Consider the following 11,684-nt stretch of genomic DNA (forward strand, 5'->3'; position numbering starts at 1 on the left):
TATTCATAAATATTCATAAATATTTCATAAATATTAGAATTTCTTGCCATTGTTGATCTTGTAACCAGAAGAAAAACTATAATTTCTCATTATTTTAATAAGTTGCAGTGGTCTGATCGGGATGTGATTTGAGTGTGTGCCTTAAAAGACCATGTGCTTGGATCTTGGTCCTCAGTCTGCTGTTTTGTTTTGTTTTGTTTTTGTTGTCTTTTTGAGACAGGGTCTCGCTCTGCAGCTCAGGCTGGCCTTGAGCTCACTTCGTAGCCCAGGCTGGTCTCGAACTTGGAATGATCCTCCTGCCTCAGCCTCCCGAGTGCCAGCCAGTCTGGTGGTATTGAAGGTGATGGGACCTTTGAGAGGTGGGGCCCGGTGGAGGGCTCCTCATAGGTTATTTGGGGCACTGCCATTGGAAGGGACAAATAGTGTCACGGCTCCTGGGAGTGCTTGTTGTTATACACAGAACAAGCCCAGCCCCTCGCATCTCTCTGGCTTCCGGTCTCCCTTGTGATAGCTGCCAGGCTCCGCTGTGACATACAGCCAAGAGGGCCCTCATCCAAAGCCAAGCAGGTGAGGCCACCTAATTTTGACTTTTAGCCTCTATAACTGTGAGCTTGTGCTTGATTTAGCAGCACATAGACTAAAGATAGAACTGTGAGCTTAAAAAACTTCTTTTCTTGTTTTGTATTTTTTTTGTTTGGTTTGGTTTGTTTTCCGGTACCGGGAATCGGATTCACAACCTCGTGCATGCCAGGCAGGCGCTGTGCCACTGAGCTAAATCCCCAGCCCCTTAAAACTTCTTTTCTTTATAAAGTCCCCAGCCTTGGGTGGGTGAGGTGTTGCTAGTTTGGGGTTAGAACACAGGTTCTGGCACATGCATTACGACAGCCACAGAAAATGGACTGAGGCATATATTTCCATAGAATTAAAATATGCCTGTTTAGCCAGGCGTGGTGGCACACACCTGTAATCCCAGCACTCGGGAGGCTGAGGCAGGAGGATTGCTGTGAGTTCAAGGTCAACCTGAACTCCATAGTGAGTTCAAGGCCAGCCTAAATTGATTAGCAAAATCCTGTCTCGAAAAGACCAAAAAACAAATAACAAAAAAAAAAAGACCAAAAAACCCCACAAAAACCCAAAAAACTCCCCTTTTAAATGTGCAGTTTAAAGAGAACATTTGCACTTTTTCAAAAAGTTCTCTGGGCTCTGTGGCAACCGATCTGCCCGTTACCCACTCCTAGCAAACACAGATGTGGTTTCTCTTGCTACAGATTGGTATTTTCTGTCCTAGAACATCACGTAAATGAAATAATAAATTACATTTTCTTTTGTGTTTGGCTTCTTTCACTTAGGTTTTCTTAGATGTGTCCATCTTTTTTTTTTTTTCTTTTTTTTTACTTTTTGAGACAGGGTCTCGCTCTGCAGTTCAGGCTAGTGTTGAGCTCACTTTGTAGCCCAGGCTGGCCTTGAACGCACAACGATCCTCCAGCCTCAGCCTCCCGAGTGCTAGGATTACAGGCGTGCGCCACCACGCCCAGCTAGATGTGTCCATCTTGTTATGTATATCTGTGTTTTTTATGGCTGAGTAGTTTTCCACTGTAAGAGCATGTCACAATTTGTTTATCTCTGGGCTGGGGATATAGCTCAGCGGCATAAGCGCCTGCCTGGTAAGTGCAAGGTCCTGAGTTTGATTCCCAGTACCAAAAAAAAAAAAATTTGTTTATCTGTTCATCTGTTGATGGATATTTGCTTTGTTTCAAATTTTGTGGAGGTTTTTTTGCGGGGGTAGTACTGGGACTCAAATCCTGAGCTATATGCCTAGTCCTTGTTTGTTGTTTATTTATTTATTTATTTATTTGTATTTATGGGTCTTTTGAGACAGTCTTGTTATGTAGTCCAGCCTAGCCTCAGCCTCACTCTTAAAGGCTGGGATAACAGAATACACCATCATATCAGGTTTTATTTTTTATTTTGAGTCAAGATCTAGTTAAATTGCCCAAACTGAGCTCAAACTTTCAATAATAAATGAATAAATAAATAACAGCTTCCAATATTCCTGCCTCAGCCTCCCGAGTAGCAGAGTAGCAGAGATCACAAATATGTGCTACCATACCCAATTTCAAGTTTGTTTTTCTTTCCTTTTTTATTAACAAATATTCATCAAAAATTTGTAAAATAGATCAAAGGGTGTAGCTCATTAGTAGAGTGCAGAAGCCCTGGGTTCAATTCCCACCGCCAAAAAAAAAAAAAAAATAGAAAAACAGAGACAAATGAAGGGAAAAGAAAATAACCCCTGGTCCCATGCACCAGAGACAATTACTGTTAGCATTAGAGCGCATTGTCTTTTTTCCTTTGGGAATAGATGTTTTGCAGACTCTATCTATCTATTTATCTATATATATTTTTGTCTTTTGGAGACAGGGTCTCGCTGTGCAGTTCAGGCTGGCCTTGAGCTCACTTTGTAGCCCAGGCTGGTCTCAGACTCCCAACGATCCTCCTGCTTCAGCCTCCCGAGTGCTGGGATGGGTGCACCACCACGCCCGGCTGCAGACTCTATCTAGTTAAAATCATATTATACAAATGTTTTTGTAACTGACTTTTGTAGTTAATATCATACTATAAATATTTCCCACACCATTTCTCTGTAACCAGTATATATTTTATCACTAGAGTGTGAACTCTGTCAAGGCAGGGATTTAGCTTGTCTAGTTTTTTTTTTTCTTTCTTTGGTGGTGCTGTGGATGGAACTCTGGGCCTCATACACACTAGACAAGTACTTTATGGCTGAGCTGCATTTCCAGCTCTTGCTTATTCTTTTTCTTTTTTTTTTTTGTATCGGGAATTGAACCCAGGACCTTGCATTTGCCAGGCCCTTGCTTATTCTTGTACCTCAAAAGCCCAGAACAGTTAGCCTACAGCAGGCACTCAATAAGTGCTGACTGAATCGTATGCCACAATTGGCAGTGGTGCATCCACATAGAGCCAGTTCTCCTTCTGGTGACCTTCCCACTAGCTTCCTTCCTGATGCTTCCGTCCCGCTTCCTCAGCGGCACTGCTTGTTTGGGATCACCTACCGCAGGACAAGTGCGTCAAGTACCATCTACACGCTGTCAAGTGGGGCATCTTCTTGCTTTACAGATGAAGAAACGAGCTCAGGAAATTAAGCAACGGGTCCAAGTCCATGTAGCCAGTATGTAGTTGGGTCCAAATGTTGACCCATTTTGTTGAATGTCTGTGGTTAACACAGTCCAAATCCCACAGTAATATTGGGATCGGTCACCATTGCCATGTGTCTTACAATTTTCCAGGTGTATCTGTCAATGCTCGTAACAATCCTAACGGGAAGTACTGATCGTCTCCCCACCGGAGAGACGACACAAGACGCAGAGAAGGGAAGTAACTTGCCCAGGTTTACACAGAGATGGGATTTCAGCCCAAGCAGCCTGACTCTGGAGCCCATTTTAAACCCTAAGCGCTAGTTTTGTTTTTGTTTTTTTGGTGCCGGGAGTCAAACTCAGGACCTTGCGCTTGCCAGGAAGGCGCTTGTGCCGCTGAGCCATATCCCCGGTCCCTAAGCACTAGTTTGTTAGCCAGTGTCCTGTTTCCTCCACGAATCTTCTTGGGCTTTTCTGTCCCCTCTGGGCTGCACAAAGAGTCTCCCAAGAAAATATTTGAGTTGATGGTATAGATAATGGCATATGACCCTTTGACCTAAGGAAGGAGCTAATGGCAGCGAGGTTTTAGGGGACCAGAAATAAAACTCTCTACCCCCAATTACTGCATACCACAGAGAAGGCTCACAGTTCTAGCTGCCCTGAAATTAGGAGATGCCTCCTCTGCCTCCGAGGGCTGGTGGGAGGAGGAAACGAACAATACAGAGTCACAGAAAGTGCTAATCCACAGCCTGGCACCCGGCAAGGCTCACTGAAGGGGAGCTGTCACCGGGCCCCATCCAGGAAACCTGAGACCCGGTAGGTTAATAATCCTCAGACAGAAAACAACACTGACTTCCCCCGACAGCCTGAGAGGAGAGAAACCCAAATAGACAGTTACAGTTCAGCTCCCCAGAGCTAATCTTTAATCTTTTATGGACGGGCGTAATACATTAACTATTAGAGCTGATCCCCTCCAGGCAGCTCAACACCTGCTCAGCCAGAGGCTGGGGTTGGGTTGGCCGGGCTAAGTGGAAGGGAGCGAGTAAATAGGCCAATTATCCTTCTGCGGGAGACTTTCTTAGGCCTCTGCCTTGAGATGAAGGCTAACGCTGCCTGCTGTCCACCGGACAGGGCTGGGAGGTAAACTCTTGAGTCAGCATGCAGTGAAGAGCGCTGAGCACGAAATGACCCGGCAGTGTTTCACCTGTCTCCCAGCAAACCAAACTCTTGAAGATCAACAGGTGTATCATGTTGTATTTGTCATCGGGTGTTTACTCTTGGTGGTTGCTATTAATAACAATGCTGTAGTTATCATAATAGGGAAAAAATCCCAAGTTGCAGAATGACTCAGACTAGGTGCCTCTATGAACTCTGAAGTCATAAAGTTCAATTCTTTGTTGTCTCAGCTCTCAGACACGCTAGTGTCCATGGTTATCAGGCTTCCAATTTTTTTTTTTTTTTGTATTTTTGAGACAAGGTCTCACTATTCAGTTCAGGCTGGCCTTGAGCTCACTTTGTAGCCCAGGCTGACCTTGAACTCGCAATGATCCTTCTGCCTCAGCCTCCCGAGTGCTGGGATTACAGGCGTGCACCATCACGCCTGGCAAGCTTCCACTTACAATGCATATACCTATGTATACAGAGATATTTCTCCACTACCGGAAACTCTTGTCACTAACTAAATACTGTGAGGTAAAGTAGATAGCGTCTAAGAATCAAGGAAAGGTAATCATTCAGTCTTCCACTTCCATTTTTTATTTATCCCCAAATAATATCATTTGGTTCTTGTCCAGTTTGGTTTGTGACTAGAATCATGGGGAGAATAGAGTTCATGAACCGAGGTACCACTGTAATTTGTGAGAGCAGCCCTAATTAAAACAGCAAAGTCTGGAGGCAGCTGGGCTGGCATTTGAATCCTGACGGTGATGCTTACTAGCAAGGTACTTAACTTCTCACAGAGTTTTCCTCATGTACAAAGCACTAAAGTACTCATTGTGGTGAGATCTAAATGAGACAAATATGTAGAAAATACCTGTGATCTGATACTCAGTGAGTCTAAGATAATCCCCTTCTCTGTCTCCTCAGGCTTCGACATGTTTTTTTTTCTTCGTCATGTTTTGTTTTGTATCTTTTTTGAGACAGGGTTTCACTATGCAGTTCAGGCTGGCCTTGAACTCACTTTGTAGCCCGGGCTGGCCTTCAGCTCGAAGCTGTCCTGCTGCCTCAGCGCCCTGAGTGCTGGGATTACAAGCAATTACCATCCCAGGCCTCTTTGTCATATTTTTACACATTGGAAGACAAGTCTTTTCCAAGTTAAAATATTCCCCAGGACCTAAGCCATTCTCCTAATAATAACTCTGATTCAGTACATACCTACAGTACACAGGGTGTGCTGCTCACTGCCAAGGCTTGAGTTAATTTGTGTAGGGCCATGTAAGCACTGGCCCGGATTATAAAACTGGATCTGTCTGGCTGTAAAGCTGCACCTTTATTTTTTTTATTTGTATTTTTCTTGGTCTTTTTGAGACAGGGTCTCGCTGTGCAGTTCAGGCTGGCCTTGAGCTCACTCTGTAGCCCAGGCTGGTCTTGAACTTGCAGTGATCCTCCTGCCTAAGCCTCCCAAGTGCTGAGATTACAGGTGCATGCCACCACACCCGGCTCAAAGCTGCACCTTTAAATCAAGATCCTACTATCCAGTAGATATATACATGAGCTGCATATGTGCTTCTGAACATTCTAGTAGCCACATTTGTAAAACTAAGAACTGGTGAGATTAAATTTTATGAAATAATTTTATTTATTCCCAAATAATATCATTTCAATATATACTCAATATAAACAATTATTGAGATATTTCATATTTTTTTCATAGTAAGTCTTTAATATCCACTGTATATCCTCAATTTATAGCATATCTCAATTTGAACTTGCCATATGTGCTTTTGGCTAGTATATTAGGCAGGAAATACAGTAAGGAAAAGTGAGGGGTCTCAGGGAAGCAGTTGGGGAGCACTGTGACGGGACAGAGATTTTCTTTTTGGTACTGGGAATCGAACTCAGGACCTTGCGCTTGCCAGGCAGGTGCTTATGCTGCTGAGCTATATCCCCAGCAGGACAGAGATGTGACAGAAAGCTGGGATAACAAAATAAACTCTCGGGTACAATAAACTATTAGCCTTTGCAGCATAGCATGTTTGGACAGACCCATCAGGAGATACCAGTAAAACCACAGATGCAGAATGTTTGCATGAAATGAGGAGTCATCCCCTCCAAACCTAAATAAGCCCCCTAACCTCTCTCCTTTATTTTATTTTTGAGGCAGGGTCTTGCTATGTAGTTCAGGATGACCCTGAACTCACTGTGTAGCCTACACTGACCTCAGACTCTTGGCAATCCTCCTGCCTCAGCCTCCAGAGTGCTAAGATTACAGGTGTGCACCATCATGCCCGGCTAACCTCATGTTTTGGAACTATGCTTTTTCATGGTCAGTTTAAAAGCCATGAATTTTGGAGGTCACATAGATGGACAATACATTATTAGCTTCTCACTAGCTTTGCTGTAGATGGCATTTCTTTCTTTTTTTCTTTTTTCACAAATAGGAGTTCATTTATCGCTCTTAAAAATCTGAATTTTAAACAGACTCTTGGACTAGTGGTTCATATCCATCAGCTTGTTCAACTTTAGCTCCAGTCTCATCCCCAGTAGCTTTTCCAGAGCTACTACCTTCACCATGAAGCTCCATGAGTTTTCCCAATTCAAATTTGGGCTTCTTCAGCATTTTTACTTTCCTAACGAAGACATCATGAACAGGATAAATAGACTGGCAAGCCTTTTCTATGTCTTTCCCAATGCTGTCTGGAATCTGACAAAATTAGTATCTAAATCGGAGTCCAAGCCTGACTATATGCCTTTTCCGTTACATCCTCTTAGTGTAGATGGCATTTCTGACCCATGAGTTTACACTAACAGCTGCCTGGTTACTTCCCTGGGACCTGAAGGCCACTTTTGCTGAGAACACTGACTCTTAATTGGGCCTGCAGAAACCTGTTGGCTGACAATAATGGGATAAAAGGTTTGGCATTTCCATCTTTGTGTTATATCTGTTTCCTTCGCTGCCTTAGACCTTGAGTTGAATTTTGCTTAACTCTTCACGTACTCATGTTCATCATTTAAGAAATGTTTTAAGACTGCGCTACAACTGGTGTGATGGTGTACCCCACTAATCCCAGCGCTCAGGCGGCTGAGGCAGGAGGATTGCCATGAGTTTAAAGCCAGCCTGGGCTACATAGCAAGACTCTGTTTCAAAAAAAGAAGAAGGAGGAGGAGGGGGAGGAGAAGGAGAAAGAAGAGGGGGAGGGGGAGGGGGAGAGGAAGAGGGAGGGAAAGAGGAGCAAGGAGGAGGAGGGGGAGGAGGAGGAGGAGGAGGAGGGGACCATGACTATGTTACAGGGTGAACATGGCCATGTAGCAGCTCAAACACGCACAGTCCTTCAGCTCTGTGCTTTTATTTTTTCAGCTGGACAAGTTGCCTGTGACCACTCGGTGGTCTAAGTCCTTTGCACACACACAAAGCCATCCTTTGGAACTATGCTCCTGGACAAGAAGTATGAAAAGACTTTAGCCCACTCCAATGAATCAATGGACACTTCCTATTCTCTCTGTTCTGTGAGCAGCAGGTTGGTCTCTCCCTCTCCCTGTCTCTCTCCCTCAACCAATTGCTAATTCCCTTCAGCCAAAGCTCCAATTCAACAGAAACCCTTTCTGCTCCACCCTCAGTAAAGCTTTGTCTGTGCAATAGTGTGTGTGTGCGTGTGCATGTGCATGTGCATGTGCATGTGTGTTTACAATATTTGGCCCAGTCTCATCTCTACTATTTCTGGGTCAAAAGATCCCATACGGGCATGGTGATGCTTGCCTGTAATCCCAGCACTCAGGAGGCTGAGTGAGGCAGGAGGATCGCTGTGAGTTCCAGGCCAGCCTGAAGTACACAGGGAGACTCTCAAAAACAAAAAACAAAAAACAAAAAAGATCCCATTGCCGGGCACGGTGGCGCACAGCTGTAATCCCAGCACTCGGGAGGCTGAGGCAGGTGGATCATTGCAAGTTTGAGACCAGCCTGGGCTACAAAGTGAGCTCAAAGCCAGACTGAACTGCATAGCAAGACCCTGTCTCAAAAAGACAAAATAAACAAACAAAAAGACCCCATCATCCAGTAACACCAACCTACAATTGAAGGACACCAAGGACTTTACTTTCACTATATACAGTGCCAACTAAATGTTTTAAAACCAAGAAAACAATGTAATAACCTTCCATTATCCTCTGTCCCTACCGATCATTTTCTCAGCAAATACACTATTTATTGAATGTTTGTGCTGCGTGGGGCATCATCCCAGTTGCCGGCAATACTCCTGTGAATAAAACAAAGCCTCTGTCTTTTTTTTTTTGTCTTTTTGAGATAGGGTCTTGCTATGCAGTTCAGGCTGGCCTTGAGCTCAGTTTGTAGCCCAGGCTGGCCTTAAACTCACAATGATCCTTCTGCCTCAGCCTCCCGAGTGCTGGGATTACAGGTGTGTGCCACCACTCCCAGCTAAGCCTGTGCCTTCATAGAGCTTATAATTTTAATGAAAAGAGAAGGATAAACAAATTGGAAAATAATTGGTACTGTGTCACCTGGTCAAATGTGCTATAAAGAAAAATACAGCAGGGTATTGGGGGACAGGGCAAATCGCAGATTAGGATCTCATTTATTTTGTTGGGGTTTTTTGTTTTTTTTTCTGGTACCGGGAACCGAACTCATGACCTTGCACTTGCCAGGCAGGTGCTGTGCCGCTGAGCTAAATCCCCAGCCCCTCTCATTTATTTTGAGACAGAGACTTGCTATGTTGCCCAAACTGGTTTCCAACTCCTGATCTCTTTTTTTTTTTTTTTTTTTCTGGTCTTTTTTGAGACAGGGTCTCACTATGCAGCTCAGGCTGGCCTTGAGCTCACTTTGTAGCCCAGGCTGGTCTCAAACTTGGAACGATCCTCCTGCCTCAGCCTCCAAGTGCTAGGATTACTGGCGTGCGCCACCACACCCAGCTGCTTCAACTCCTGATCTCAAGTGATCCTCCTGCCTCAGCCTCCCAGAGAGCTGGGATTACAGGCGCACAACACTACACTTGGCTTGGACTGCAATTTGAAATAGGTGATTGGGAAAGGCCTTTCCAATAAAGGGAAATACGAGCAGAGATAGGAGCAAGAGAGTGACTCCTCCAGTTCAGTGGGGAAGGAGAGCTCTAGGCAGACTGTACAACTGTAGAAAACTTAAAGTGGCCAAGTTCTAGCAATGAGAACAGCTGGCCGGAGTGAGTAGATGGGGCAGGGCGGCACAGAGGGGTATAGTGGCCAGCATGATCAGAGGTGTAGCAAGGTCTGGGCATACAAGCATAGTAAGGACTTCAGCTTCCACTGAGACATGAATTGATGCAGGCGCTGGAGGTGGTTAGATTGAAAAGCAATGGTTATGCCTTTTCTATGGGGCTATGCATATGGGAAGTAGCCAATAAATGTCAGTTTATTCCCAGACAAATGATTTTAACGCTAAAGCTACCAGTCTAACACCAAGTTTAATAGGGGAGTAGATCTATCTTAGGTAGTAGGCTAGTCTGAAAAACTGAAGGAAGTGTGTGTGTGTGTGTGTGTGTGTGTGTGTGCGCGCGCGTGTGTTGCTATCCATGTCCATAGTCACCTGTGCTGTGGAAGCTGGCCACATAAAGCTGGCCACATACTGGACCCATCCTTTGAATCCAATCCAATACTGTCTAGTAATTATTAAATATATGAACTTTACTCTTCCTTTACTGTCACTAATTGCAATAACTGGGGAAATGTACCATGGGAAGGAACACTTACATTCAAAAAGAAGCACTAAAGAGACAAGCTTGGTGTGACAGAGAGCTGAATTTGAATGCGAATTCTGACATCTACTGGCTGTGTGGCCTTGGGCAAGTCACTTTACCTTTTTTTTTTTTTGTACTAGGAATTGAACTCATGACCTCAGCCTTGCCAGGCAAGCACTTATCCTCTGAGCTACATCCCCGGCCCCACTTTACTTTCTGACCTCTTTTCCATGCTCTGCAAAGTGCAGTCAAATGTACCTCTTAGTCATACTTGGTGTGTAGCAGTTCTTCAGTAATTAGTAGATGAAGGAGGATCACAAGATGAGGCCAATCTGGATATTTTAGTGAGCCCTTGTCTCACAATAAAACATTAAAAGGGCCAGGGATGGAGTGTAGCTCAGTGGTAGAGTTTGCCAGCATGCTAAGGGCCTGGGTCCCATGCCCAGTACCACAGAAAAAAATCAAACAAAAACCATGTGCTGGAAGTGTAGCTCAGTGGTAGAACATTTGCTTAGCACCCATGAGGCCCTGGGTTTGATTAAGTGCCACAAAAACCTAAAAAAAAAAAAAAATACATGATTCTTTCCTTCAAGATTTTTATAATCTATTCAGGGAGATAAGACATGAATGAAATGTATTCAATAAGGCAAAATGTGATTGCTCAAATGACGGATACAGAGCCAGGGGTGCTGGTGCACATCTGTAATTCCAACACACAGGAAGGAGGCCAAGGCAGGAGGATTGTTGTGAGTCAAGGCCCGTTTGGGCCCACAGAGATGTCAAGATCAGCCTAATCTACATAGTGAGACCCTCTTTCAAAAAAAAAAAAATGACAGGTACAAAATGTATTAATAATAGCTACCATTTATTAAGTGTTTACAGTAAGCCAGGCACCAAGCTAAGTGCAATATAACCCCCTTGTTTTATTTTTGTAGCTTTCCTTATAGAAAGTACTATCTAATAACTGGGCTCTGTGGCACAGGTCTGCAATCCCAGCACCCAGGAGGCTGATGCAGGCAGATTACTGGAGCTCAAGAACTGGAGACCAGCCTGACCAACAGAGTGAAACCTCGCCTCAAAAAAAAAAGTTAGAAAGTACTATTATTATCTCTGCTTTATGAAAAAGGAAGTTGAGGCTGGGAGACAGGAAGTGCGCTGCCCAAGGCGGCACAGGTGAGTGGTGGCGGAGCACAGAACTCCACGACTCACATCATCATCAGAGAGGACAATTCCTGTCATTTTGGCCTCATCCAAGTTTTACCATATTGTTTGCCCCGCTTTAAAATTTTAACCCTGGACCGGGGATACAGCTCACGGGCACAAGCGCCTGCCTGGCAAGTACAAGGTCCTGCGTTCAATTTCCGGTACCAAAAAATAAAATAAATAAATAAATAAAATTTTAACCTTATTTCAAAATGTCAATTAAAATTTGGACAAATACTCTGATGCCTCAAAGGACCTGTAATTTGCTGGGCTTTGTGTATAAACTAGTGTATGTACGGTAAAAGAGTGGCCTGGCAAGTTTACCACCTACTCCAATCATTATAGCACTAAGCTTGTCATTCTGCCCAATCATGCGAAGAAAAAGTATTACTATAGCCACCCAAGGTAGAAATCCAGACATTCTCGCTCTCTGTCTTTCTGTCTTTCT

Source organism: Chinchilla lanigera, unplaced genomic scaffold, assembly GCF_000276665.1.
Source record: "Chinchilla lanigera isolate Chin_1 unplaced genomic scaffold, ChiLan1.0 scaffold00051, whole genome shotgun sequence".
Taxonomy (NCBI): domain Eukaryota; kingdom Metazoa; phylum Chordata; class Mammalia; order Rodentia; family Chinchillidae; genus Chinchilla; species Chinchilla lanigera.